This window comes from Osmerus eperlanus, chromosome 27 (assembly GCF_963692335.1).
Source record: "Osmerus eperlanus chromosome 27, fOsmEpe2.1, whole genome shotgun sequence".
Taxonomy (NCBI): Eukaryota; Metazoa; Chordata; class Actinopteri; order Osmeriformes; family Osmeridae; genus Osmerus; species Osmerus eperlanus.
This window is the reverse complement of record NC_085044.1, coordinates 6781973-6807292: the sequence shown is the minus strand read 5'-3', so window position 1 is coordinate 6807292 and position 25320 is coordinate 6781973. Positions and strand designations below refer to the sequence as shown.

Below are 25320 nucleotides of genomic sequence, written 5' to 3'. Positions count from 1 at the left end.
TCGCCAGATAGGCCACAATTTTAGGCCAAAACATCCCTCCTTCGAGCCGGATTTGAACCAGCGACCTAAGGATTTCTAACCGCTTTTGACCTACAGTCCTCCGCTCTACCAACTGAGCTATCGAAGGGTGAGCGAGTGGTGGGTTTTATTTGCGAGGAAGGCATGCAATCTCCCATCCTCCAGTTCAGACACGCAAGAAAAAAAGCCCTTGCTGAGGCAATCCTCTTTTAAGAGTCTCCCTGGTGGTCTAGTGGCTAGGATTCGGCGCTCTCACCGCCGTGGCCTGGGTTCGATTCCCGGTCAGAGAAATCTGTTTTGAGACCTCTCTTAAAATGGGGGTCTGCCTGATGAGAGAGCTGCATTGTCGCCAGATAGGCCACATTTTTAGGCCAAAACATCCCTCCTTCGAGCCGGAATTTAACCAGCGACCTAAGGATTTCTAACCGCTTTTGACCTACAGTCCTCCGCTCTACCAACTGAGCTATCGAAGGGTGAGCGAGTGGCAGGTTTTATTTGCGAGGAAGGCATGCGATCTCCCATCCTCCGGTTCAGACACGCAAGAAAAAAAGCCCTTGCTGAGGCAATCCTCTTTTAAGAGTCTCCCTGGTGGTCTAGTGGCTAGGATTCGGCGCTCTCACCGCTGCGGCCCGGGTTCGTTTCCCGGTCAGGGAACTTAAGGGTCAGTGGAAAGCTCTGCCTTTGCCTTGCAACTTGGTCCTCATCTTTGACAGCGAGCAGAGGAAGCCAAGCTCTCCCTGGTGGTCTAGTGGCTAGGATTCGGCGCTCTCAATGCCGCAGCGCGGGTTCGATTTCGGTCAGGGAAATCTGTTTTGAGACATCTCTTAAAATGGGGGTCTGCCTGCTGAGAGAGCTGCATTGTCGCCAGATAGGCCTTATTTTTAGGCCAAAACATTCCTCCTTCGAGCTGGATTTGAACCAGCGACCTAAGGATGTCTAACCGCTTTTGACCTACAGTCCTCCACTCTACCAACTGAGCTATCGAAGGGTGAGCGAGTGGAAGGTTTTATCTGCGAGGAAGGCATGCGATCTCCCATTCTCCAGTTCAGACACGCAGGAAAAAAAGCCCTTGCTGAGGCAATCCTCTTTTAAGAGTCTCCCTGGTGGTCTAGTGGCTAGGATTCGGCGCTTTCACCGCCGCGGCCCAGGTTCGATTCCTGGTCAGGGAACTTAAGGGTCAGTGGAAAGCTCTGCCTTTGCCTTGCTTCGTTTTGCAACTTGGTCCTCATCTTTGACAGCGAGCAGAGGAAGCCAAGCTCTCCCTGGTGGTCTAGTGGCTAGGATTCGGCGCTCTCACCGCCGCGGCCCGGGTTCAATTCCCGGTCAGGGAAATCTGTTTTGAGACCTCTCTCAAAATGGGGGTCTGCCTGCTGAGAGAGCTGCATTGTCGCCAGATAGGCCACATTTTTAGGCCAAAACATCCCTCCTTCGAGCCGGATTTGAACCAGCAACCTAAGGATGTCTAACCGCTTTTGACCTACAGTCCTCCGCTCTACCAACTGAGCTATCGAAGGGTGAGCGAGTGGCAGGTTTTATTTGCGAGGAAGGCATGCGATCTCCCATCCTCCAGTTCAGACACGCAAGAAAAAAAGCCCTTGCTGAGGCAATCCCCTTTTAAGAGTCTCCCTGGTGGTCTAGTGGCTAGGATTCGGAACTCTAACCCCAGCGGCCCGGGTTCGATTCCTGGTCAGGGAACTTAAGGGTCAGTGGAAAGCTCTGCCTTTGCCTTGCTTCGTTTTGCAACTTGGTCCTCATCTTTGACAGCGAGCAGAGGAAGCCAAGCTCTCCCTGGTGGTCTAGTGGCTAGGATTCGGCGCTCTCACCGCTGCGGCCCGGGTTCGATTCCCGGTCAGGGAACTTAAGGGTCAGTGGAAAGCTCTGCCTTTGCCTTGCAACTTGGTCCTCATCTTTGACAGCGAGCAGAGGAAGCCAAGCTCTCCCTGGTGGTCTAGTGGCTAGGATTCGGCGCTCTCAATGCCGCAGCGCGGGTTCGATTTCGGTCAGGGAAATCTGTTTTGAGACATCTCTTAAAATGGGGGTCTGCCTGCTGAGAGAGCTGCATTGTCGCCAGATAGGCCTTATTTTTAGGCCAAAACATTCCTCCTTCGAGCTGGATTTGAACCAGCGACCTAAGGATGTCTAACCGCTTTTGACCTACAGTCCTCCACTCTACCAACTGAGCTATCGAAGGGTGAGCGAGTGGAAGGTTTTATCTGCGAGGAAGGCATGCGATCTCCCATTCTCCAGTTCAGACACGCAGGAAAAAAAGCCCTTGCTGAGGCAATCCTCTTTTAAGAGTCTCCCTGGTGGTCTAGTGGCTAGGATTCGGCGCTTTCACCGCCGCGGCCCAGGTTCGATTCCTGGTCAGGGAACTTAAGGGTCAGTGGAAAGCTCTGCCTTTGCCTTGCTTCGTTTTGCAACTTGGTCCTCATCTTTGACAGCGAGCAGAGGAAGCCAAGCTCTCCCTGGTGGTCTAGTGGCTAGGATTCGGCGCTCTCACCGCCGCGGCCCGGGTTCAATTCCCGGTCAGGGAAATCTGTTTTGAGACCTCTCTCAAAATGGGGGTCTGCCTGCTGAGAGAGCTGCATTGTCGCCAGATAGGCCACATTTTTAGGCCAAAACATCCCTCCTTCGAGCCGGATTTGAACCAGCAACCTAAGGATGTCTAACCGCTTTTGACCTACAGTCCTCCGCTCTACCAACTGAGCTATCGAAGGGTGAGCGAGTGGCAGGTTTTATTTGCGAGGAAGGCATGCGATCTCCCATCCTCCAGTTCAGACACGCAAGAAAAAAAGCCCTTGCTGAGGCAATCCCCTTTTAAGAGTCTCCCTGGTGGTCTAGTGGCTAGGATTCGGAACTCTAACCCCAGCGGCCCGGGTTCGATTCCCGGTCAGGGAACTTAAGGGTCAGTGGAAAGCTCTGCCTTTGCCTTGCAACTTGGTCCTCATCTTTGACAGCGAGCAGAGGAAGCCAAGCTCTCCCTGGTGGTCTAGTGGCTAGGATTCGGCGCTTTCACCGCCGCGGCCCGGGTTCAATTCCCGCTCAGGGAACTTAATGGTCAGTCGAAAGCTCTGCCTTTGCCTTGCTTCGTTTTGCAACTTGGTCCTCATCTTTGACAGCGAGCAGAGGAAGCCAAGCTCTCCCTGGTGGTCTAGTGGCTAGGATTCGGCGCTCTCACCGCCGCGGCCCGGGTTCGATTCCCGGTCAGTGAAATCTGATTTGAGACCTCTCTTAAAATGGGGGTCTGCCTGATGAGAGAGCTGCATTGTCACCAGATAGGCCACAATTTTAGGCCAAAACATCCCTCCTTCGAGCCGGATTTGAACCAGCGACCTAAGGATTTCTAACCGCTTTTGACCTACAGTCCTCCGCTCTACCAACTGAGCTATCGAAGGGTGAGCGAGTGGTGGGTTTTATTTGCGAGGAAGGCATGCAATCTCCCATCCTCCAGTTCAGACACGCAAGAAAAAAAGCCCTTGCTGAGGCAATCCTCTTTTAAGAGTCTCCCTGGTGGTCTAGTGGCTAGAATTCGGTGCTTTCACCGCGGCGGCCAGTGTTCGATTCCCGGTCAGGGAACTTAAGGGTCAGTGGGAAGCTCTGCCTTTGCCTTGCTTCGTTTTGCAACTTGGTCCTCATCTTTGACAGCGAGCAGAGGAAGCCAAGCTCTCCCTGGTGGTCTAGTGGCTAGGATTCGGCGCTCTCACCGCCGCGGCCCGGGTTCGATTCCCGGTCAGTGAAATCTGTTTTGAGACCTCTCTTAAAATGGGGGTCTGCCTGATGAGAGAGCTGCATTGTCACCAGATAGGCCACAATTTTAGGCCAAAACATCCCTCCTTCGAGCCGGATTTGAACCAGCGACCTAAGGATTTCTAACCGCTTTTGACCTACAGTCCTCCGCTCTACCAACTGAGCTATCGAAGGGTGAGCGAGTGGTGGGTTTTATTTGCGAGGAAGGCATGCAATCTCCCATCCTCCAGTTCAGACACGCAAGAAAAAAAGCCCTTGCTGAGGCAATCCTCTTTTAAGAGTCTCCCTGGTGGTCTAGTGGCTAGAATTCGGTGCTTTCACCGCGGCGGCCAGTGTTCGATTCCCGGTCAGGGAACTTAAGGGTCAGTGGGAAGCTCTGCCTTTGCCTTGCTTCGTTTTGCAACTTGGTCCTCATCTTTGACAGCGAGCAGAGGAAGCCAAGCTCTCCCTGGTGGTCTAGTGGCTAGGATTCGGCGCTCTCACCGCCGCGGCCCGGGTTCGATTCCCGGTCAGTGAAATCTGTTTTGAGACCTCTCTTAAAATGGGGGTCTGCCTGATGAGAGAGCTGCATTGTCACCAGATAGGCCACAATTTTAGGCCAAAACATCCCTCCTTCGAGCCGGATTTGAACCAGCGACCTAAGGATTTCTAACCGCTTTTGACCTACAGTCCTCCGCTCTACCAACTGAGCTATCGAAGGGTGAGCGAGTGGTGGGTTTTATTTGCGAGGAAGGCATGCAATCTCCCATCCTCCAGTTCAGACACGCAAGAAAAAAAGCCCTTGCTGAGGCAATCCTCTTTTAAGAGTCTCCCTGGTGGTCTAGTGGCTAGAATTCGGTGCTTTCACCGCGGCGGCCAGTGTTCGATTCCCGGTCAGGGAACTTAAGGGTCAGTGGGAAGCTCTGCCTTTGCCTTGCTTCGTTTTGCAACTTGGTCCTCATCTTTGACAGCGAGCAGAGGAAGCCAAGCTCTCCCTGGTGGTCTAGTGGCTAGGATTCGGCGCTCTCACCGCCGCGGCCCGGGTTCGATTCCCGGTCAGTGAAATCTGTTTTGAGACCTCTCTTAAAATGGGGGTCTGCCTGATGAGAGAGCTGCATTGTCACCAGATAGGCCACAATTTTAGGCCAAAACATCCCTCCTTCGAGCCGGATTTGAACCAGCGACCTAAGGATTTCTAACCGCTTTTGACCTACAGTCCTCCGCTCTACCAACTGAGCTATCGAAGGGTGAGCGAGTGGTGGGTTTTATTTGCGAGGAAGGCATGCAATCTCCCATCCTCCAGTTCAGACACGCAAGAAAAAAAGCCCTTGCTGAGGCAATCCTCTTTTAAGAGTCTCCCTGGTGGTCTAGTGGCTAGAATTCGGTGCTTTCACCACGGCGGCCAGTGTTCGATTCCCGGTCAGGGAACTTAAGGGTCAGTGGGAAGCTCTGCCTTTGCCTTGCTTCGTTTTGCAACTTGGTCCTCATCTTTGACAGCGAGCAGAGGAAGCCAAGCTCTCCCTGGTGGCTTAGTGGCTAGGATTCGGCGCTCTCACCGCCGCAGCCCGGGTTCGATTCCCGGTCAGTGAAATCTGTTATGAGACCTCTCTTAAAATGGGGGTCTGCCTGATGAGAGAGCTGCATTGTCGCCAGATAGGCCACAATTTTAGGCCAAAACATCCCTCCTTCGAGCCGGATTTGAACCAGCGACCTAAGGATTTCTAACCGCTTTTGACCTACAGTCCTCCGCTCTACCAACTGAGCTATCGAAGGGTGAGCGAGTGGTGGGTTTTATTTGCGAGGAAGGCATGCAATCTCCCATCCTCCAGTTCAGACACGCAAGAAAAAAAGCCCTTGCTGAGGCAATCCTCTTTTAAGAGTCTCCCTGGTGGTCTAGTGGCTAGGATTCGGCGCTCTCACCGCCGTGGCCTGGGTTCGATTCCCGGTCAGAGAAATCTGTTTTGAGACCTCTCTTAAAATGGGGGTCTGCCTGATGAGAGAGCTGCATTGTCGCCAGATAGGCCACATTTTTAGGCCAAAACATCCCTCCTTCGAGCCGGATTTGAACCAGCGACCTAAGGATTTCTAACCGCTTTTGACCTACAGTCCTCCGCTCTACCAACTGAGCTATCGAAGGGTGAGCGAGGGGCAGGTTTTATTTGCGAGGAAGGCATGCGATCTCCCATCCTCCAGTTCAGACACCCAAGAAAAAAAGCCCTTGCTGAGGCAATCCTCTTTTTAAAAGTCTCCCTGGTGGTCTAGTGGCTAGGATTCGGTGCTTTCACCGCCGCGGCCCGGGTTCGATTCCCGGTCAGGGAACTTAAGGATCAGTGGAAAGCTTTGCCATGCTTCGTTTTGCAACTTGGTCCTCATGTTTGACAGCGAGCAGAGGAAGCCAAGCTCTCCCTGGTGGTCTAGTGGCTAGGATTCGGCGCTCTCACCGCCGCGGCCCGGGTTTGATTCCCGGTCAGGGAAATCTGTTTTGAGACCTCTCTTAAAATGGGGGTCTGCCTGCTGAGAGAGCTGCATTGTCGCCAGATAGGCCACATTTTTAGGCCAAAACATCCTTCCTTCGAGCCGGATTTGAACCAGCGACCTAAGGATTTCTAACCGCTTTTAACCTACAGTCCTCCGCTCTACCAACTGAGCTATCGAAGGGTGAGCAAGTGGCAGGTTTTATTTGCGAGGAAGGCATGCGATCTCCCATATTCCAGTTCAGACACTCAAGAAAAAAAGCCCTTGCTGAGGCAATCCTCTTTTAAGAGTCTCCCTGGTGGTCTAGTGGCTAGAATTCGGTGCTTTCACCACGGCGGCCAGTGTTCGATTCCCGGTCAGGGAACTTAAGGGTCAGTGGGAAGCTCTGCCTTTGCCTTGCTTCGTTTTGCAACTTGGTCCTCATCTTTGACAGCGAGCAGAGGAAGCCAAGCTCTCCCTGGTGGCTTAGTGGCTAGGATTCGGCGCTCTCACCGCCGCAGCCCGGGTTCGATTCCCGGTCAGTGAAATCTGTTATGAGACCTCTCTTAAAATGGGGGTCTGCCTGATGAGAGAGCTGCATTGTCGCCAGATAGGCCACAATTTTAGGCCAAAACATCCCTCCTTCGAGCCGGATTTGAACCAGCGACCTAAGGATTTCTAACCGCTTTTGACCTACAGTCCTCCGCTCTACCAACTGAGCTATCGAAGGGTGAGCGAGTGGTGGGTTTTATTTGCGAGGAAGGCATGCAATCTCCCATCCTCCAGTTCAGACACGCAAGAAAAAAAGCCCTTGCTGAGGCAATCCTCTTTTAAGAGTCTCCCTGGTGGTCTAGTGGCTAGGATTCGGCGCTCTCACCGCCGTGGCCTGGGTTCGATTCCCGGTCAGAGAAATCTGTTTTGAGACCTCTCTTAAAATGGGGGTCTGCCTGATGAGAGAGCTGCATTGTCGCCAGATAGGCCACATTTTTAGGCCAAAACATCCCTCCTTCGAGCCGGATTTGAACCAGCGACCTAAGGATTTCTAACCGCTTTTGACCTACAGTCCTCCGCTCTACCAACTGAGCTATCGAAGGGTGAGCGAGGGGCAGGTTTTATTTGCGAGGAAGGCATGCGATCTCCCATCCTCCAGTTCAGACACCCAAGAAAAAAAGCCCTTGCTGAGGCAATCCTCTTTTTAAAAGTCTCCCTGGTGGTCTAGTGGCTAGGATTCGGTGCTTTCACCGCCGCGGCCCGGGTTCGATTCCCGGTCAGGGAACTTAAGGATCAGTGGAAAGCTTTGCCATGCTTCGTTTTGCAACTTGGTCCTCATGTTTGACAGCGAGCAGAGGAAGCCAAGCTCTCCCTGGTGGTCTAGTGGCTAGGATTCGGCGCTCTCACCGCCGCGGCCCGGGTTTGATTCCCGGTCAGGGAAATCTGTTTTGAGACCTCTCTTAAAATGGGGGTCTGCCTGCTGAGAGAGCTGCATTGTCGCCAGATAGGCCACATTTTTAGGCCAAAACATCCTTCCTTCGAGCCGGATTTGAACCAGCGACCTAAGGATTTCTAACCGCTTTTAACCTACAGCCCTCCGCTCTACCAACTGAGCTATCGAAGGGTGAGCAAGTGGCAGGTTTTATTTGCGAGGAAGGCATGCGATCTCCCATATTCCAGTTCAGACACTCAAGAAAAAAAGGCATTGCTGAGGCAATCCTCTTTTAAGAGTCTCCCTGGTGGTCTAGTGGCTAGGATTTGGCGCTTTCACAGCCGCGGCCCGGGTTCGATTCCCGGTCAGGGAACTTTAGGGTCAGTGGAACGCTTTGCCTTGCTTTGTTTTGCATGTCCCATGTACTTGGCTTGGAGGTTCTGAAACTGTTGAGGTGAGCCTGAAGAGAGATACACTACATCTATGAAAAATAGACAATTATATTTTATAAAGTGATCAAATATCCATATGACACACAGGGCCTCATTTACTAATATTGTGACCGCAGCTTAATCTACGCCTTTGCCCAACCGCAAATAGCGGATGGTGTATTTCCGTATTTTGCGTGGTATTTATCAAACCAGATCCTCGTCGGGCAATCAGCGCCCATTAGTGTTAATTAGCACGCCGTTAAAAGACGGGAAAAATCGCCTGCATGTTACTGCCACCATGGGTGATTCGAGGAAAAGAAAAAAAAAAGTTCCGCAAACAGGATCTAGAAATATACACACCCTTTTTCCCTTATACCCTTCCAGCAGCGGTAATCTGCGTTTTTACTCAAGCGCGCTGCCTTTGTAAATACAGTGTTATGTCTTTACCCGCTATTTCACGCCTGAAATGGGCGCAATGCTGTTAGTAAATGAGGCCCACAGAGTAGATAATTTTGTCTTCGAATCAAATGAAATTCAAGTTTATTTATCAAATCATAGAATACAGTGTAGCTACACTGCAATGAGTGTTATACAAATAGGAAAAACACAACACGCAGGGAACATAAGTAAAATAGTGTAGTAGTAAAAAACTATCGTAAAAAATAGTAAAACAAGTGGCTTGTGTGATGTAGAGTGATATGCCTAAAGTGCCAATTTTGTTTGGGACAGATAGCAGTATGTATTGTAGTGTGTTTGGGGCAGATGACAATATTTAGTGTAGGGTGTTTGGGGCAGGTGACAGTATGTAGTGTGTTTGGGGAAGATAGCAGTATGTAGTGTAGTGTGTTTGGGGCAAATGACAGTATGTAGTGTAGTGTTTGGGGCAGATGAAAATATTTAGTGTAGTGTGTTTGGGGCAGATAGCAGTATAGTGTAGTGTGTTTGGGGCAGATAGCAGTATGTAATGTAGTGTGTTTGGATCAGATATCAGTATGTAGTGTAGTGTGTTTGGGGCAGATTGCAGTATAGTGTAGTGTGTTTGGGGCAGATAGCAGTATGTAGTGTATGTAGTGTGTTTGGAGCAGATATCAGTATGTAGTGTAGTGTGTTTGGGGCAGATGACAGTATGTAGTGTGTTTGGGAAAGATAGCAGTATGTAATGTAGTGTTTGGGGCAGATGACAATATTTAGTGTAGTGTGTTTGGGAAAAATGGCAGTATAGTATAGTGTGTTTGGGGCAGATGACAATATGTAGTGTAGTACATTGTATTACCTCTCTCTTCATTTTCTTGGTATATACCTTTATACATGTGTAGTGCCCCTCATGCCTCGGTTTTGGGTATAACACATCTTTACATTTAATATATACAATATATATCAATGGCCCGAAATTATTATTTTTACTTTTTCCGACAGCTCACCAATTACATGTATAATATGGTCACCTATTTGGTAACACATCCTACTCATCTATTTCCATTCTTCCCCTTCTGTTTCCAATATATATCCCCACAACAACAGGCCAAGGGTCAAAAAACTGATCAACCAATGAGATGACAAAAACTGAATTCCAAATATTAACAGTCAGCTGAAACATCATTATATAAAATACATGTAATTTAACAGCATTTGTTTACAACATTGGAATAGAAAAAATAAACAAACAAATGTAAATGCAATATTAAATTTAATCTGAGCAAGGTGCTACACGTCTATGCATCTATGTATCTCGGTCTGAGTCTTTCTCACTCACAAACACACACTGATAACACCCTCCCTTTATTCCTCAGGTGAACTCCTCTGGAATCTTTACTTCCCCTTCATCTGCTCTTTAAGGCTCTGTTTACCCTGCTCCTCCTGCTCCTCTTAACTCTGCACCTCTTAATTCTGCTCCTCCTAATTGCTCTTCTTAACTCTGCTCCTGTAGCGACTACATTGGGCCAAACTAAAAGTCGCTGAGAGGCTGAGGTTGGGTTGCTTCATAGGCTGACGTGCTATTAAAAATAAAAGATTCGTAGAGATCCAAGAAATGCGTTGATGTGGCTTTTATTGCTGAAAAGTATTGAAGTATCTGAATGTTCAGAAATCATAGTCAAAAGTAATTACAGCGATCTGGAAAATGTTGTCATCAAAGTTTTTTTGCCGTCAACAAAAAGTAAGGCGACTCATTCACCCCCTCTTCCTCCATTCAAGCCCGCAAGTGCACAGGTGTACAGGAGCTTTAACACTAATTGAGTGTCACCGCCCAAAACCACGTGACTCCATCACACCACAACCACACAATAATAAACAATAACACAAATAAATCATTCCTGGCTCCTACAGCTCCTTTGTTGCTCCAAATATTTCTTTCCTCCTGGAAGTTTACACTCACAAAGCTAACTTTATTCCAGCCAAGTATGTTATGGCCACAGTATTGATGTTATAGTCGAGGGATCAGTTGTACTGAGAATGTTCATCAATTAGATCAACTGTCAGAATGTTAATCGATTACTGTTTTTCAATCTTTGTGATTGATGCGATAGTATTGTAATATGAATTAACTATGAAATGTTAACTGTCAGTTGTTGTACATTGTATGCTGCTAATTCTTCCTCAGATGTAGAACGTGTATTTTATTGGGTGTGATATATACACAACCTTTGTTCTCTCACATATATATTTATTTATTATTTATTTTCGCCCCCCTAAAACTCAGTCAATATTTGGCCTACATACACAACGGCGGTGTCAAAAGGTTCGTCTTGGTAGCGATTGCGTTGCTTCTATTGGAATTTACGTTCCGTTGCATGGTTTGGGCTTAAGTTACGTTTTTGTGGCGAAAAGTGAAGCTAACGGTGGCTAATTTGCTAGCCACAGTCACTGACGTTACTAACGTCACTACGTCACGAAAACACGCGTGACTACCTTTGGCAGAACATTCGTTTCGCATCTGTTAACCCTTGTGCTACCTTCGGGTCATTGTGACCCACCGTCGTGTTGTGATACATATACCTACCACTTGTGCTATCTTCGGGGTCATTGTGACCCACCGTCGTGTAGCGATACCTTTACCTAAAAAAAAAAAAGAATTATTATTTTTGTATTAACCCTGCCACCGCCGTGTCGGTGCGACTCTTCCTAATACAAAAACGTAGATACGTTGGGGAGGGCTATATCACATAATATCAACAGTTAAAACTAGGAGGAACACTCGCGCTGCCCTCAGGTCATTGTGACCCACCGCAGTGTCTGCGTTGTCAAAGTGTGTATATCACGTTATATCACTAGTTAACACTAGGTGGAGCTGTCTCCGGGTCATTGTGACCCAGCGCAGTGTCTGCGTTGTCAATTGTGAACCCGCCGCCAGCCCCAGAAGTTTATATATCAGGTTATATCACTAGTTAACACTAGGTGGAGCTGTCCGCGGGTCGTTGTGACCCACCGCAGTGTCTGGGTTGTCAATTACGGCGGTCGAATTAGGTAGGCGTCATTGGGCTCTCTCAACTTGACTAGGTTTGATCCACGCCTCCAACATCTCCCCTGAGTCTAATGACGCCTTTACGATTCGACAATCAGCGACCCCTCTCGGCGGAAGAATGAGTGTGATGTCTGGCGTCAGAGAAACCGCAGTCGGACCCGTCTGCCAAGCGGCCGTGCGGCGGCTGCGGCTGCCATCGGAATCAGACGGGCCACGTTGACCGACATTAAATTGATAAGGTCGGAAAGGCGGGAGACAAATCAAAACCGCGGTCGGACCCGTCTGCCAAGCGGCCGTGCGGCTGCGGCTGCCATCGGAATCAGACGGGCCACGTTGACCGAGATTAAATTGATAAGGTCGGAACGAAGGGAGACAGATGAAAACCGCGGTCGGACCCGTCTGCCAAGCGGCCGTGCGGCGGCTGCGGCCCTCGAAATGAGACGGGCCACGTTGACCTACATTAAATTGATAAGGTCGGAACGAAGGGAGACAGATGAAATGGACGCCTCTCTCCGACCTCGTCTCGTCCACTTTATTTATTTATTTTATATTATTTTATTTTATTTTTGGTCCAACTGCGCGCGCTCGCGCCGCCTTTTACGATTCGAAGATTGGCGATCCCTCTCGGCGGGAGAATTGGCCTGGCGTCAGACAAGACCGCGGTCGGACCCTTCTGCCAAGTTTGCAGGTAGGACGGCCTCGGCAAGCAGACGGGCCACGTGACGTCTGGCGTCAGAGAAAACCGCGGCCGGACCTCTCTTACCACTTTAATTTTTATTTTTTTATTTTTTTGGTCCAACCACAGAACCAGAGAAAACCGCCGTCGGACCCTGCTGCCAAGTTGCACGTAGACGGGCCACGTGACGTCTGGCTTCGGAGAAACCGCGGTCGGACCCGTCTGCCAAGCGGCCATGCGGCGGCTGCGGCTGCCATCGGAATCAGACGGGCCACGTTGACCGACATTAAATTGATAAGGTCGTAAGGGCGGGAGACAAATCAAAACCGCGGTCGGACCCGTCTGCCAAGCGGCCGTGCGGCTGCGGCTGCCATCGGAATCAGACGGGCCACGTTGACCGAGATTACATTTATAAGGTCGGAACGAAGGGAGACAGATGAAACGGACGCCTCTCTCCGACCTCGTCTCGTCCACTTTATTTATTTTATATTATTTCAGTTTTTTGGGGGGGTTCAACCGCGCGCTCGCGCTGCCTTTTACGATTCGACGATTCTTGATCGCTCTTTGGCGGTCGAATTAGGGAGGCGTCCTTGGAATAATTTGTCCATGCACGTAAACTGTAGACAAGTGCTACTAACACATATTCCGTGGGGGTCAGGACAGCTTCTGTCTAGGGTAACGCAGCTACGGCTCGGGATTTCAGTGCGCTGCAAGTTCTACAGCAGATGTTTGCCAATATCGAGCAAAGTGAGTCTGAAGAGGAGGCCGAGGATGTGTCAGAAGATGACGGGGAAGAGTGTGCCGAGAATGTGGCAGAAGAGGAGGAGGAAGAAGACGGGCAAGAGTACGCGGAGCATGTGTCAGAAGAGGAAGACGGGCAAGAGTACGACGCAGTCAACCACGACGACGACGCTGCCGCCGCCGCCAACCAAGCCCCTCAAATCGACAGAGATACTTTCTTGTCGAAAAACGGCCAAATTGAATGGTGTTCGATTGCGTATCGGAGGAATCCGAGGCTGCTGTTGCAACGTGACAGTACGGAGAGGACCCCCAGAGGACCCACAGCTTACGCCGTTTCCCACGCTCACGACATCGTCTCCGCATTTTTACTCTTTGTCACGCCACAAATCGAAAGAGTAATCTTGGACGTGACAAATCGGGAAGGTTATCTCAAACGCGGAGAGGAGTGGAAAGCCATGGACGCCACTGACCTACGTGCCTACATAGGGCTGCTAATCCTGGCAGGGGTGTACAAGTCCCGAGGCGAAGCGGCCGCCAGTCTATGGGACGCTCAAAGCGGCAGAGCGATTTTCAGCGCTACCATGCAGCTGAAACTCTTCTACACCTATTCGACGTCTATACGATTTGACGACCGTGGGACACGAGCGGCGAGACGCGCGACGGACAAGTTGGCGGCGATAAGAGAGGTCTGGGATATGTGGGTAGAGAGATTACCACGCCTCTACGACCCAGGGCCCGAAGTGACCGTGGATGAACAACTGCTCGCGTTCAGAGTCCTTTCAAGCAGTAAATGCCAAGCAAACCGGCGAAATACGGCATCAAGTCGTGGGTGGCGTGCGATGCAAAATAAAGCTACGCTTGGAAGATGCAAGTCTACACCGGGAAGCAGATGGACGGAATCCCGGAGAGGAACCAGGGGATGCGCGTCGTGCTCGACGTGACAGAGGGCCTGAAGGATCGCAATGTGACGTGTGACAATTTCTTCACCTCTTACGAACTCGGACGAGAGCTCATGGCGACGAGAAACATGACCGTGGTTGGCACCATGCGAAAGAACAGGGCCGAGCTGCCGTCCGAGCTGCTGACGACGAAGACGCGACGGGTGCTGTCGTCGCAGTTCGCCTTCACTCCAACCACCACTCTGGTTTCCTACCTCGCGAAGAAAAATAAGAACGTTTTAGTCATGAGCACACGCCACACAGACGCTGAAATCAGTGACAGAAACGACGGCAAACCGACCATCGTCCTGGATTATAATTTGAACAAAGGCGGAGTCGACAATCTGGACAAGGTCATCACGGCCTACAGCTGTAAAAGGAAGACGGCCCGCTGGCCCCTCGTCATCTTCAGCAACATCGTTGACGTCTCCTCCTACAACGCCTTTGTGATATGGAGAGAGGTCAACCCCAACTGGATGCCTCGTAAGCGCAACAAGAGAAGGTTTTTCCTCGAGCAGCTCGGAAGGTCCCTCGTGACTCCGCTGATCGAAAGAAGACGATGTCTGCCCCGCACTGGAGCTGCTGCCGCGGTTGTGAAAGATCTACGGATGGCCAGCTGTCGCGATCCGCCTCCTGTCGTGGAAATTTTGGAATACAGATATAATGTGTGTGTTTCATATATGAGGAATGTGTTTTAACGGAAGTCTAAAGTTGATTAAGAGTCAACTCCATTTGGTAGAGATGCCATTTGCAGTTTATGACACCTGGGAGGAAGAGACAGTTGGTCTGGAGACAATGTGGATTCAACAGTATTGTTATTGTGATCTGCTGCTCTGACCCTTCCTGTAGACTTGTTTGAAGTGGCCCACACAAAGGACAGTTGACCATTTGACTGCTGAACTCCTGTGGTTTTACTATCTACTGGTTTGGGGAGAGAGGCCACATTAAAGAACCGTGGGAACTTGATATGAAGTCACTGTCACTGAGCAGAGCTGACCAATCAACAGAGTTCAGAAGAACCATTTGATCTAAAGTTTATATAAGGCAGGGTTTTGGGGTTGTTCTGTATCACTCTGGCGAACGACCTGTGGCTAGCACCTCCTTCGTTATGACTGATCACAAAGTACTTTGTTAAATCTTGATTTGTACAAGCAAAATAAATTTATTGTAACCGCCAGCTCTTGACTATTCAAATCTACACAGTGCCGCTAGAATTTTTCCATATCACTTGGTGGCCAGTAGGGGGATCCTCATTGGTCTACGGCGTTCAGCAGGCGGCTCCCCTCGGCGAATTGATCTTCCGGCAAAAGCCACCTTTCCTTCCGCCATGCGTGAGACAGCAGGGCCAGGGGGGGCGCCCGTTGGACGTTTTGTGGCTGACGCGGGATCCTGAAAGAACCGGTGAGAAATCCTTTTTTGGCTTCTGTGTAATTTGAGTTGTCTAAATGTGTGTTGTTTAGACTATGGTCAATAATTCGGTTTAGTTAGTAATAGGGCAGAGACCGGAGGAGAGCTTTGTCCTGTACGTGCAAGTCGTACGAAATTAATAGGGCGGAGACCGGAGAGCTTTTGTCCTGTACGTGCAAGTCGTACAAATTAATCGGGTAAGGCCGGAGAACTTATCCTTTACGTGAAAGTCGTAAAAAAGCATGCAGGGAAAGTGTGCTGACGAGCGCACAAAAGGGTGATAAATTCACATGTTATATCGTGTTATGTGTCTTTTGAGACCCTAGGATTAGAATATGTTGGGTTAGTGATAGTTTGAGAAATTGTATTGGCTTTGGTGGTCATAACAGTTCTTATTTATTTACGGCCTAAACGTGATTCTAAGTCCCGAGAGAAAAGTATACTAGTCAGCTGAGTGTTTAAAAAAAAAAAAAGAGTTAGGAAGGGCCTGTGAAATTTCAAAGTAGAGGTTTTAAGTTTGCAACACGCGTGTTCATTTTTTGTTTTAATTACAAGTTATGTTTTTTGAGGTTAAAAGAAGTATGAGTAACTAATGGTGTCTATTATTCAACCTATATACAAATTACAAAAATCAAAATTTTAATTATTTTTCAAAACTGTAATTATTTTTCGGTTTGAATATTTGTAATTTATGATTGTGCAGTTATTTTCATTGAAAGTTGTGAAGTCGGAATTTAATTGTTTTTAGAAAAGAAAAGGGGTAATTGTGTCTTTATTTTCCGTCGTTGGTTATCGTTTATGGATTGTAATTCTGAAAATGAATGGTCTGGAGGCAGAATTGACCTGTCCAAACATCGATTACATGAAGCAAAAGTATGGTAACGATAGTTTATTGCAAATGCAAATATGGATTGATAAATGTGGATTTTCGAGTGTGGAGTCGTTTTGTTGTAAGGACCTTATTGTATTGCGAAATAGGTTCGTGGAGAGAAATAGATACACGGTTGTTTTAAGTGGAGAAAATAAAAGATTTTAGCCTGATTGGAGAGCTCTTTATAAATTTGCTTTGGATTCCCGCAAAGATTGAAGCTTGTGCCTTGACTTTCAATTGCCATTGTGTTTCAAAGAAGGAAAGGTTAAAGTCCTCTCCGGAACAAAGGGTTTGAGTCCCTGTTGTGTTTGGAATAAGCGTGTTGTGGGCTATGGTCAAAGCTGATGCAGAGCGTGTTGACATGCTGTTGAAAAACGTGTAGGCCAACACGAATTGCTAGGTCAATCCAAAATGCGTGCTTTAGTTGTGGGAATTTGAGCAAAATGTACGTGAATGTCCGGAGATGTGTCATCTTTGTTGAAAGTTTTCTAGAAATTGTGAGCGAACTCTCAAATCAGAGGGGTTCGTGACCGGAAGTTGAGTTCCGAAATGGTGGCGTACAATGTTTATCGGTTGACACTGTTGGTAGAGGAGAGACGATTGTTTTACAACTCTGTGTTAACCGTTATATGTTTGATGTTAGACTTTACATCGGTCTGATTACCGCCAGAAGGCATTTGTTTTTGAAGACGGAGACATTCTGTTTTGAAAATGCTAATGTTAATTCTTTGACTGAATTCTCCACTTGAAAAGAGGCGCATGCGCTTGAGCCTAGCGGAAGTTGATTCTTTCAGTGAAGCTCATTCTGCGTGCAGTGGCCCAAACATGAGTGCAAAAAAAAAAAAAAACACTCATTTTATAGAGAATTTGACGTTGAATTGTGAAGTATATTGGTTGGGAAAACAGATGTGTGTTTCTGTTTCTTTGTCGAACTTAACAAAATATTGTGAGTTGCCATACTCTTGATTTGGAAATTATGTACAGACCGATTTTCTATATTATGAGCTTGATTCGTTATTGAATAACGCACTGGAAATTTAGTGTTTGGGTAGGATAATTGGTAAAAGGCCAGTTTTGGCAATAAAAGCGGTATTCATTTTAAGAATTACAATCCCGGGGTTATTGAAACTTTTATAGAAAGTTATGTGTTCAAACGGAAATGTTATGTTGTTTAAGGAATATTTTTGTTTATGTCTTGAAATGTTCGATGGTTTTTAATTAATTTTGTGGAAGTTCACAGATGTTACTGTTGTTTAAAGAAATATGTAAAGGGTTATGAAGAAGTGATTAGAAAGACTGAGCCAGTCCGAGGGACTGAAGTGTATACAAGGGGAACTAGTTAGAGAGACTGAATTGCGATTGTTGTCAAGGGCAAAGGTACTACATATGTGTGTTTATTGCTGCTGAGATGATTTGTTGAAATGTGTTGGGTTTGGTGGTATTAATATTTACCTATTTAAATGGACTTGAAGTTGAAGCTTTGTCCAACCAGAATGCTAATACATGGGTAAACTGTCATTCTCTGGCGAGTGATATTAGGTGCATATGTAGATTTCGGAGCCAAAATTTTATGTTGAAAATAAAATAGTACTAATGGTTGATAGAATTGTAAAGGTTGTAATTGTAAAGAAAATCTAGGCTGTGACTGTTGGTTAATGGCTAATGGTGAAAACGTGGAGGAAGTGCATTTTGCTCTGTCCTGAGACAAAGGAGAGTCCAGGAAGTTGAATTTGCAACTATGGCAACGACATTGGCTAACAAACTAACAGACCGACAGGCGGGTACAGGCTAGTAAAGGAATTGCAGCTTGATATTTGAGATCCAGGATGAGTAACCGCATGACGCATGCGCAGATGGAAGTTGAGAAATTTACAAAGACGCAAATTTAGAGAAATAGATACATTTGGAGCGAATTTTACATATTAATTTGGTTACTTTTGAAATATGTTACGTGATGAGCATTTTGAGACATTTGCTAACAAGGTTTTGTTTGTTTGAGGACATTTTAAATGAGTTTCAGAAATTCCGAGGAAAGGTGGGGGCTAAAAGAGTCCCGTTACATTGAGTCTTACAAAGGTGATCCCAGAGGGTGTAATTCTGCATAATTATGTGAGTATTAATGGTGAAAGATGTGTCCGTTTAGATTAATTCGAAGTTTGGTGGTTTACAAATGTATGATTTAACATTTGTTCTAAATCCTAGCCAAACTGGGAGGTAGGAGCCTTTCAGACCAGAACTTGTATTTACGAGCGGAAATTCTGTGGTGTGTGATGGTATCCATAAAAATGCAGAAATTAGACCCTGGTTCATAAATTAGTTCTAATTGGATTGGAAAAGTTATACTTTAGCAAAATTAAGTGAATAGATGGTAAACGCCAACCATCTGTGTTGTTTAAAAGAAATAAAAAAGGTTGAGAGTTTTTTGCTTTGTTCCAGAGGGCGCTGTTTGTTTGATTCGAGTTTGAAATGCGCGATTGTTTATTTGAGTTGATACACTAACAAAGAGTAAGAGAGATAGCTGGTAAATACAGGAATATTCAAAGGTGTATACATTACATGCTTTGATAAAACTTTTGAGGAGTTAAAGAATAAGGTTTTGTTTTACGGGTTTATGTTAAATTGTGAATTTAAAGGTTTAAAAGAAAAAGGGAGAGTTTATATTTACTTTTGTCTTAAGGGCATGGTACAATGTTTTGGGATAAACAGTTAGGCTGTGATGAGGTTTTATTATGGTATTGGTTCATAAAGAGGGTTATGATAATTTGGTTTTGAAATAATCTGGGAAGACTCATTAAGTCTGATAAATTGTGGTTATGATGGTTTGTGCTAAGTAGCTTGTTCTGGACTGCAGCCAAAGCAAGTTATGAAGTTCTACCTATCTAACCTATATATAAATATAGATGGGGTATAAGTTTGGTTAATGGTTACATTAAGAACATTTTATGGTCTATGTTTTATTTTGGAATCATACAGATTAAAATCTGGTTTAGGGTAGTGATGCTAGTTTTCTACATGTCTTGGAAAAAGAGAGAGTTGATTTGGTGAATTTAAATACAGAAAAAATTAAAAGGGAATCTGAAATATAAAGGTATTCATTTGAACTGTTCCTAAAGGTTTTTGAAGAAAAGATAATAAGAGACTAAAAGTTGAGGTTATTCGTAATTTGGTTGTTTTCTAAAATAGTTATATTTTATACAAATTGGTTCAAAAGTTGTTTGCTTCAGTGTAAGCTTGTTAATTCATAAAAGGGAAAAGAGTTAAAATATTTACTGGTAGTTAAATACATCATTGGTGTTACATATGATTTTGGGAAAGGTATGGAAACAGGAAGTTTCTTAGTTTGATCTGGGACACAACTTGCTGTATGCAAATGTGGAATTCACTCTGACAATTATGATTATTCCACAGGGAAAATGCTAGTGCTGATACTAGCTGGAGCAGTTTCTAAATTGCCTGAATGCATTGATGAACTAACTAGAATATGTTTTTGATGTTGATATGTTTACAGGAAGTGATGAGATGATGTTGCTATGTCCGGATGAGCCTAACTTGACAAATTTGGGCTCACAGGACTCTATTGAGGAAAATTGTTGTGTGACCTTGATACAACATTTGTTACAGATTCTTTAAGGGAAGCGCAGGCTTCTTAGAGAGGAAGAGATGACGTTTAGGAATTTATGACTGACTGATGACTGACTGATCCAAACAGAGAGTGACTATGGGGGTTTTATGGTTTTATGAATTTAGTTTCAGTAGTTTGGATTTGTGATAGGATTGTGAGGGTTTGATATGATATTGCTGAGTTGAAAATATTGGACTGTATTTAACCCAGAGTGAGAATTTTGTTTTGTTTGAGTATATTTGATAAGAATTACAGAATACAGCGGACAGATGGAGAAAGGAATGGTGGAATGGAGATTCGAACTTGGACTTACCCACAAGAAAATGCGTTTTGGAAAAAGGAAGGATATGAGAATAAAAAAATTGAGGTTGTATGGTCTGCATAAAACATTTATCTTGAGATTTTGCTAAGTGAACACATGGAAAGATCATGCCTCCACAGTTTGTGTGATATCAAGAATCCATTATTTTAGCATACAAGAGGATTTGTAATGGATGCATAGTCATTTTGTCAGTTCTTCATATGTGGGATAAGTATTATGAGAAAAGGAATTTAAACACGATAAGCTTCACAGTTAAGGTTAGAGAAACTATTTGGGTATTGATAGATGGATTTTGTAGAGTTCAATTTTTGGAGAAGTGATACTGTTTAATGATTGTTGATGGGAAGAAGTTTTAGACTTCTCAGTGATCAAGCTTTTGTTAATTTAGATTATTTTCGATGGGATTTTTCTTTGAGGTTATGTAATGATAATGGGTCACACTTGTTTAAGGAAGTTATTTTGGTGTTGATAGGATTCAACATTGTGTTAATCACTTCAGTTGAATGAGAGAACAGAACTTTGAAGACTAAGTCAGACGACAAGAAGTCAGTTACCTTTAACTGACCTCTGTGAGAATGTGCTTGTTTATCACTGTGCAACCCTTTTTGGAGTCTATTTTTGTGTGAGATTCACAGGCAGGTGAAGGAGGCTATTCCTATGACTGGACCGCTGCATGATTTGATACCAGATGACTGGATCGTGGTGAAGGACCTGAAACGCCTGGTAAAACCCAAGGTGGACGGGGCCATACCAGATTCTCCTGACGACTAATCCGGTGGTTAAGATCGGAGAGGAGAGCAACGTGGATACACGCTAACCATTGCAAGCGTGCACCTTGTCTGGAGACGGAAGCAGAGGATACGCGTTCTGCATAGTACCAAGGAAATTTTCGAGCTGTACGCGAAGTGCAGTGTCGTTGAAAGTTGCCCTGAGCAATTTGATCGTCGTTTGCAATCGATTCGACTAGACTACACCGCCTGAAAGAAGTTTGTCTACAAGCCAACTGAAGATGGCATCCGTTCCGACAACCTGGACTTTGTGGTGTACGGGGTACAATGGGTTTTGTCTTGGGACTAGCATTTCTTATGTTAATGTTTGAATTGTATTTTTCTTGATTAATTGTTTGGGTTTATGCTATTGTAAAAAAATAAAAATATGCTGAAAATATGCCCCCCAAAACGTAAATAAGCTTGACATTTATTTAGTGGAAAATCGCTCATTCATAAAAAGCTCACTGGTAGCGATCATTGTAAGGTAACAACGCAAAATGCGATATAGCCCTGTGTGGAGAAGCTGCCCCGGTAAATTGTACTACTACGGTACAGTACTAGACTACTGCTGTGTTCGTCTCGGTAGCGATTGCGTTGGTTGAATTCGATTAAACGATCCGTTGTTCCAAAAAATTGTGGCATTGTCGTGGAAATTTTGGAATACAGTTATAATGTGTGTGTTTCATATATGAGGAATGTGTTTTAACGGAAGTCTAAAGTTGATTAAGAGTCAACTCCATTTGGTAGAGATGCCATTTGCAGTTTATGACACCTGGGAGGAAGAGACAGTTGGTCTGGAGACAATGTGGATTCAACAGTATTGTTATTGTGATCTGCTGCTCTGACCCTTCCTGTAGACTTGTTTGAAGTGGCCCACACAAAGGACAGTTGACCATTTGACTGCTGAACTCCTGTGGTTTTACTATCTACTGGTTTGGGGAGAGAGGCCACATTAAAGAACCGTGGGAACTTGATATGAAGTCACTGTCACTGAGCAGAGCTGACCAATCAACAGAGTTCAGAAGAACCATTTGATCTAAAGTTTATATAAGGCAGGGTTTTGGGATTGTTCTGTATCACTCTGGCGAACTGTGGCTAGCACCTCCTTCGTTATGACTGATCACAAAGTACTTTGTTAAATCTTGATTTGTACAAGCAAAATAAATTTATTGTAACCGCCATCTCTTGACTATTCAAATCTACACAGTGCCGCTAGAATTTTTCCATATCACTCCTCAACGGCGACCCGGAGAGGATGGCGCAGCGGCAGCGGCAGCAGCAGCCGCCGCTGCCGCCTCCTCATCGGCAGGACCGACCTCGCCGGTCCCTGCCAGTAAGAGGAAGAGATGTCAAGTCTGCCCGGTGAAGAAGGACCGTAAAACGTTCACCGTTTGTCGCGGGTGTAAGAGGCCTGTCTGCAAATCCTGTTCGCATGTATACTGCCCCACATGCCCCACCGAGCTGGGCTTCGGCCAAGGAGAGGTTCCCGTTGACCCTGGACGACCTGCGGGAGTGTGTGCAGAAGACTGAACAACTCAGTCGAGTGCAGAAGAGGGCTTTGCTCAAGCCACAGCGCTGCTAACGCTACTACCAACACATGCATGGGATGTATAGATGATGTATCAGGACGGCGGGCTGGAGGTTCTATCCCTAGTGCTGTCTGCGGGTCGTTGTGAAGCACGGTGTCATGCGTGGTGTGACAACTTTTCATGATACAAAAATAAAGTGAAACATTTGATTTTATTCCTCGCGTTGTCTTCCTAGTCTATGACGCCACTCTCGTGCCGTTTCGGGGTCGTGGTGAAGCAAACTGACGTTGTGACAACTTTTTCATAATAAAAAATAAAAAAAGTGAAACCTTTTATTTCTAGCCTTGTCTGCCTAGCCTATTATTACACTCTCGCGCTGTATCCTAGTCTGCGCTGTGACTCACCATACCTAGTCTGTTACACCACCCTCGTGCTGACAACCTTTCGTAATACAAAAATAGTGAAGTGAAACATTATCCGTCTAAATAAATATGAAATCATATTTGCCCTGACTGTGAAGCGAACCCGGGCCACGGAGCTGAAAGCCCCACAGTCTTGCCACTAGACCACCAGGGAGATACTTGTTTACTGCGCTGTCTCTGCCTTTTTGTTAGACACGGCAACGTCTGTGTTGTTTATTACGAGACCCCGCACTGTCTCCGGTTCCTTGTGACCCACAGCGGTCTTCTGACAACTTTTCATAATACAAAAATAAATAAAGTCAAACCTTTCATTCCCACGCTGTGGGTCACAACGACCCCCGAAACAGCACGAAGGGGGGGCGTAATAGACAACGCTGTGGGTCAGAACGACCCCGAGACAGCGCGATGGTGGCGTAATATACAACGCTGTGGGTCACAACGACCCACGAGACAGCGCGAAGGTGGCGTAATATACAACACTGTGGGTCACAATGACCCGGAGACAGCGCGAAGGATAAGTTCAGGCTGCATAGACAATGAGGAGAGCGTAAGGTTTATTGCGCTGTCTCTGCCTTTTTGTTAGACACGGCAACGTCTGTGTTGTCTATTACGAGACCCCGCACTGTCTCTGGTTCCTTGTGACCCACAGTGGTCTTCTGACAACTTTTCATAATACAAAAATAAATAAAGTCAAACTTTTCATTCCCACGCTGTGGGTCACAACGACCCCGAGACAGCGCGAAGGGGGCGTAATAGACAACGCTGTGGGTCACAACGACCCCCGAGACAGCGCGAAGGTGGCGTAATATACAACGCTGTGGGTCACAATGACCCGGAGACAGCGCAAAGGATAAGTTCAGGATGCATAGACAATGAGGAGAGCGTGAGGGTTAACTTGGGGGATAGCTAGGCTAACTATAGCTTTACTGCAAGGCAGCTGCAGGAACGCCACAAGCAAAGAGGCCAGGGTGATAACTATTTACTCATTTTACTTTGTGATATGACACACAATTGTGATGTGTAATGTACAATATTAGCTGATATTATTAACCCGTTTACGCTCCTGTTTCGCCCGCGAGACAAAAATGCTGCCTCCCCCTTCCTCAGTTACGACGCACTAAATTCTAAAAAATATATTTTTTAGACGCTACACATGTTATACATCGTTGGAAAGCTACGATTCTTGTGCTTCCATTGAAATAAACCAATTCAAGATCAAGTCGCAATAGCAAGCAAAGTCAACGTCTTTTTCCGGTGAACATTCCTTCAACAATGCCAAAGAAAAAAGTTGTACTCACCCTAAGTTGTTCAAATAGGTCCAGGTGTGCAAATCATGCCATCAAAACTTGATCTGCGTAAGTCCCAAGGGTTCAAAGTATCTAACCATGTAAAGTAATTCGTCCAAATACAATGTTTTACGTTCATGAATAGCCATTATCCTTTGTTTCATTATGCAAGTTAGCCGACGGAAGAAACAACTTGTTCACATAAAAGTGTTATTTTCTCCGATTTATCAACGGAGTATTTACAAAATGAAGGTCTCAAAATGTCCGTTGAACCCTCCCCTTTTGATTGACACCTTGTTCGACCCAATAGGAGCTTCCATGCCCCGTTGACAGCCCTCTAAAGCCAACTAGGTCTGTGCGTCCTGCCCCCCGCCCCCCCCCCCCCCCCCCACACTGGTTCTAAACAAATTTCTCGAACTGGCTTCGACTGGCTCTGAAATTAGCTCGTTAGCCTTGTAGCTGACAGCTAGCTGAAAATGCCAATACCTCATTTGTATGCGTCTGTGGAGCCTTCAAAATAACAGTCGATTGCGCAATATGGTTGACAGAATCAGTGTTCTTTGTGCGCCAATCCTTGGAATCAGATAAAGCACTCCAATGTGTTCATGCTTCAGTTTTTGTGTTTCAGTATTACTAATTAGGGATTTAGCTATTATATATGATATTTCTAAGTACCAGAGATGGGCCAGAGATAACAATTATGAAAAATAATACCTTTTTATTTGACCTTGACCTTGGTTACAAAGGGTCATTTTGGAGTCTCCAAAAGACCCTTTTAGAAAATTCCTGGATGTACTCTTATAAAAACATGTGTCAAATATGAATATATTGTGGTATTATGTTTGACTTTTGATTTGAATTGGGTAAGGCTTCAACCTGTGGTCCAATTTAGTCTTCCAGATAATACCTACCACCTCTAGGCCTATTCAGGCCTCTGTTTTCAAAACAAAATCTAGGCGGAAATAGAAATTTTCACTTTCCTTGTGTTCAAGCTTCTATTACTCAACACTAGAAGGACTGACAGGGGTCCTGACAACAGGGGACATAACTTCAGAGTGTCAGCTTTCAAAAGAGATCATTTACATGCATGTACTCCAAATGGTTCAAGAACAGCTTCCAATTTACTTTGGGTATGCTGTTTAGGCGTTTTCAGGCAAATTTAACAGGAACATGAAAAGGTTAAGGAAGTAAGCCCACATCTACTTTCGGAAACGGTAGTCTACT

At 46.0% G+C, this 25320-nt stretch overlaps 35 non-coding genes and 1 pseudogene across 35 annotated transcripts; 20 read left to right on the top strand and 16 right to left on the bottom strand.

Moving 5' to 3' along the window:
* Nucleotides 1-37: 37 nt before the first annotated feature.
* trnay-gua (transfer RNA tyrosine (anticodon GUA)) lies at nt 38-127 on the bottom strand. The gene is given in 2 exon segments: nt 38-73; nt 91-127. It is a non-coding gene; the product is annotated as a tRNA-Tyr (tRNA).
* A 109-nt stretch (nt 128-236) lies between these two features.
* trnae-cuc (transfer RNA glutamic acid (anticodon CUC)) lies at nt 237-308 on the top strand. The gene has a single exon. It is a non-coding gene; the product is annotated as a tRNA-Glu (tRNA).
* Nucleotides 309-401: 93 nt separating this feature from the next.
* Nucleotides 402-491, bottom strand: trnay-gua (transfer RNA tyrosine (anticodon GUA)). The gene is given in 2 exon segments: nt 402-437; nt 455-491. It is a non-coding gene; the product is annotated as a tRNA-Tyr (tRNA).
* Nucleotides 492-600: 109 nt separating this feature from the next.
* trnae-cuc (transfer RNA glutamic acid (anticodon CUC)) lies at nt 601-672 on the top strand. Its single transcript has one exon. It is a non-coding gene; the product is annotated as a tRNA-Glu (tRNA).
* Nucleotides 673-916: 244 nt separating this feature from the next.
* trnay-gua (transfer RNA tyrosine (anticodon GUA)) lies at nt 917-1006 on the bottom strand. Its single transcript is given in 2 exon segments — nt 917-952; nt 970-1006. It is a non-coding gene; the product is annotated as a tRNA-Tyr (tRNA).
* A 109-nt stretch (nt 1007-1115) lies between these two features.
* trnae-uuc (transfer RNA glutamic acid (anticodon UUC)) lies at nt 1116-1187 on the top strand. Its single transcript has one exon. It is a non-coding gene; the product is annotated as a tRNA-Glu (tRNA).
* A 90-nt stretch (nt 1188-1277) lies between these two features.
* Nucleotides 1278-1349, top strand: trnae-cuc (transfer RNA glutamic acid (anticodon CUC)). Its single transcript has one exon. It is a non-coding gene; the product is annotated as a tRNA-Glu (tRNA).
* Nucleotides 1350-1442: 93 nt separating this feature from the next.
* On the bottom strand, nt 1443-1532 carry trnay-gua (transfer RNA tyrosine (anticodon GUA)). Its single transcript is given in 2 exon segments — nt 1443-1478; nt 1496-1532. It is a non-coding gene; the product is annotated as a tRNA-Tyr (tRNA).
* Nucleotides 1533-1803: 271 nt separating this feature from the next.
* Nucleotides 1804-1875, top strand: trnae-cuc (transfer RNA glutamic acid (anticodon CUC)). Its single transcript has one exon. It is a non-coding gene; the product is annotated as a tRNA-Glu (tRNA).
* A 244-nt stretch (nt 1876-2119) lies between these two features.
* Nucleotides 2120-2209, bottom strand: trnay-gua (transfer RNA tyrosine (anticodon GUA)). The gene is given in 2 exon segments: nt 2120-2155; nt 2173-2209. It is a non-coding gene; the product is annotated as a tRNA-Tyr (tRNA).
* A 109-nt stretch (nt 2210-2318) lies between these two features.
* Nucleotides 2319-2390, top strand: trnae-uuc (transfer RNA glutamic acid (anticodon UUC)). Its single transcript has one exon. It is a non-coding gene; the product is annotated as a tRNA-Glu (tRNA).
* Nucleotides 2391-2480: 90 nt separating this feature from the next.
* trnae-cuc (transfer RNA glutamic acid (anticodon CUC)) lies at nt 2481-2552 on the top strand. The gene has a single exon. It is a non-coding gene; the product is annotated as a tRNA-Glu (tRNA).
* A 93-nt stretch (nt 2553-2645) lies between these two features.
* trnay-gua (transfer RNA tyrosine (anticodon GUA)) lies at nt 2646-2735 on the bottom strand. The gene is given in 2 exon segments: nt 2646-2681; nt 2699-2735. It is a non-coding gene; the product is annotated as a tRNA-Tyr (tRNA).
* Nucleotides 2736-2996: 261 nt separating this feature from the next.
* On the top strand, nt 2997-3068 carry trnae-uuc (transfer RNA glutamic acid (anticodon UUC)). Its single transcript has one exon. It is a non-coding gene; the product is annotated as a tRNA-Glu (tRNA).
* A 90-nt stretch (nt 3069-3158) lies between these two features.
* Nucleotides 3159-3230, top strand: trnae-cuc (transfer RNA glutamic acid (anticodon CUC)). Its single transcript has one exon. It is a non-coding gene; the product is annotated as a tRNA-Glu (tRNA).
* A 93-nt stretch (nt 3231-3323) lies between these two features.
* trnay-gua (transfer RNA tyrosine (anticodon GUA)) lies at nt 3324-3413 on the bottom strand. Its single transcript is given in 2 exon segments — nt 3324-3359; nt 3377-3413. It is a non-coding gene; the product is annotated as a tRNA-Tyr (tRNA).
* Nucleotides 3414-3684: 271 nt separating this feature from the next.
* On the top strand, nt 3685-3756 carry trnae-cuc (transfer RNA glutamic acid (anticodon CUC)). Its single transcript has one exon. It is a non-coding gene; the product is annotated as a tRNA-Glu (tRNA).
* A 93-nt stretch (nt 3757-3849) lies between these two features.
* On the bottom strand, nt 3850-3939 carry trnay-gua (transfer RNA tyrosine (anticodon GUA)). The gene is given in 2 exon segments: nt 3850-3885; nt 3903-3939. It is a non-coding gene; the product is annotated as a tRNA-Tyr (tRNA).
* Nucleotides 3940-4210: 271 nt separating this feature from the next.
* On the top strand, nt 4211-4282 carry trnae-cuc (transfer RNA glutamic acid (anticodon CUC)). Its single transcript has one exon. It is a non-coding gene; the product is annotated as a tRNA-Glu (tRNA).
* A 93-nt stretch (nt 4283-4375) lies between these two features.
* Nucleotides 4376-4465, bottom strand: trnay-gua (transfer RNA tyrosine (anticodon GUA)). Its single transcript is given in 2 exon segments — nt 4376-4411; nt 4429-4465. It is a non-coding gene; the product is annotated as a tRNA-Tyr (tRNA).
* Nucleotides 4466-4736: 271 nt separating this feature from the next.
* trnae-cuc (transfer RNA glutamic acid (anticodon CUC)) lies at nt 4737-4808 on the top strand. The gene has a single exon. It is a non-coding gene; the product is annotated as a tRNA-Glu (tRNA).
* Nucleotides 4809-4901: 93 nt separating this feature from the next.
* Nucleotides 4902-4991, bottom strand: trnay-gua (transfer RNA tyrosine (anticodon GUA)). Its single transcript is given in 2 exon segments — nt 4902-4937; nt 4955-4991. It is a non-coding gene; the product is annotated as a tRNA-Tyr (tRNA).
* Nucleotides 4992-5427: 436 nt separating this feature from the next.
* trnay-gua (transfer RNA tyrosine (anticodon GUA)) lies at nt 5428-5517 on the bottom strand. The gene is given in 2 exon segments: nt 5428-5463; nt 5481-5517. It is a non-coding gene; the product is annotated as a tRNA-Tyr (tRNA).
* Nucleotides 5518-5626: 109 nt separating this feature from the next.
* trnae-cuc (transfer RNA glutamic acid (anticodon CUC)) lies at nt 5627-5698 on the top strand. The gene has a single exon. It is a non-coding gene; the product is annotated as a tRNA-Glu (tRNA).
* Nucleotides 5699-5791: 93 nt separating this feature from the next.
* On the bottom strand, nt 5792-5881 carry trnay-gua (transfer RNA tyrosine (anticodon GUA)). Its single transcript is given in 2 exon segments — nt 5792-5827; nt 5845-5881. It is a non-coding gene; the product is annotated as a tRNA-Tyr (tRNA).
* Nucleotides 5882-5991: 110 nt separating this feature from the next.
* Nucleotides 5992-6063, top strand: trnae-uuc (transfer RNA glutamic acid (anticodon UUC)). Its single transcript has one exon. It is a non-coding gene; the product is annotated as a tRNA-Glu (tRNA).
* Nucleotides 6064-6147: 84 nt separating this feature from the next.
* trnae-cuc (transfer RNA glutamic acid (anticodon CUC)) lies at nt 6148-6219 on the top strand. Its single transcript has one exon. It is a non-coding gene; the product is annotated as a tRNA-Glu (tRNA).
* A 93-nt stretch (nt 6220-6312) lies between these two features.
* On the bottom strand, nt 6313-6402 carry trnay-gua (transfer RNA tyrosine (anticodon GUA)). The gene is given in 2 exon segments: nt 6313-6348; nt 6366-6402. It is a non-coding gene; the product is annotated as a tRNA-Tyr (tRNA).
* A 436-nt stretch (nt 6403-6838) lies between these two features.
* On the bottom strand, nt 6839-6928 carry trnay-gua (transfer RNA tyrosine (anticodon GUA)). Its single transcript is given in 2 exon segments — nt 6839-6874; nt 6892-6928. It is a non-coding gene; the product is annotated as a tRNA-Tyr (tRNA).
* A 109-nt stretch (nt 6929-7037) lies between these two features.
* On the top strand, nt 7038-7109 carry trnae-cuc (transfer RNA glutamic acid (anticodon CUC)). The gene has a single exon. It is a non-coding gene; the product is annotated as a tRNA-Glu (tRNA).
* Nucleotides 7110-7202: 93 nt separating this feature from the next.
* Nucleotides 7203-7292, bottom strand: trnay-gua (transfer RNA tyrosine (anticodon GUA)). The gene is given in 2 exon segments: nt 7203-7238; nt 7256-7292. It is a non-coding gene; the product is annotated as a tRNA-Tyr (tRNA).
* Nucleotides 7293-7402: 110 nt separating this feature from the next.
* Nucleotides 7403-7474, top strand: trnae-uuc (transfer RNA glutamic acid (anticodon UUC)). The gene has a single exon. It is a non-coding gene; the product is annotated as a tRNA-Glu (tRNA).
* An 84-nt stretch (nt 7475-7558) lies between these two features.
* On the top strand, nt 7559-7630 carry trnae-cuc (transfer RNA glutamic acid (anticodon CUC)). The gene has a single exon. It is a non-coding gene; the product is annotated as a tRNA-Glu (tRNA).
* A 93-nt stretch (nt 7631-7723) lies between these two features.
* Nucleotides 7724-7813, bottom strand: trnay-gua (transfer RNA tyrosine (anticodon GUA)). The gene is given in 2 exon segments: nt 7724-7759; nt 7777-7813. It is a non-coding gene; the product is annotated as a tRNA-Tyr (tRNA).
* Nucleotides 7814-7922: 109 nt separating this feature from the next.
* trnae-uuc (transfer RNA glutamic acid (anticodon UUC)) lies at nt 7923-7994 on the top strand. The gene has a single exon. It is a non-coding gene; the product is annotated as a tRNA-Glu (tRNA).
* Nucleotides 7995-12913: 4919 nt separating this feature from the next.
* On the top strand, nt 12914-22441 carry LOC134013570 (uncharacterized; annotated as a pseudogene).
* Nucleotides 22442-25320: the final 2879 nt, after the last annotated feature.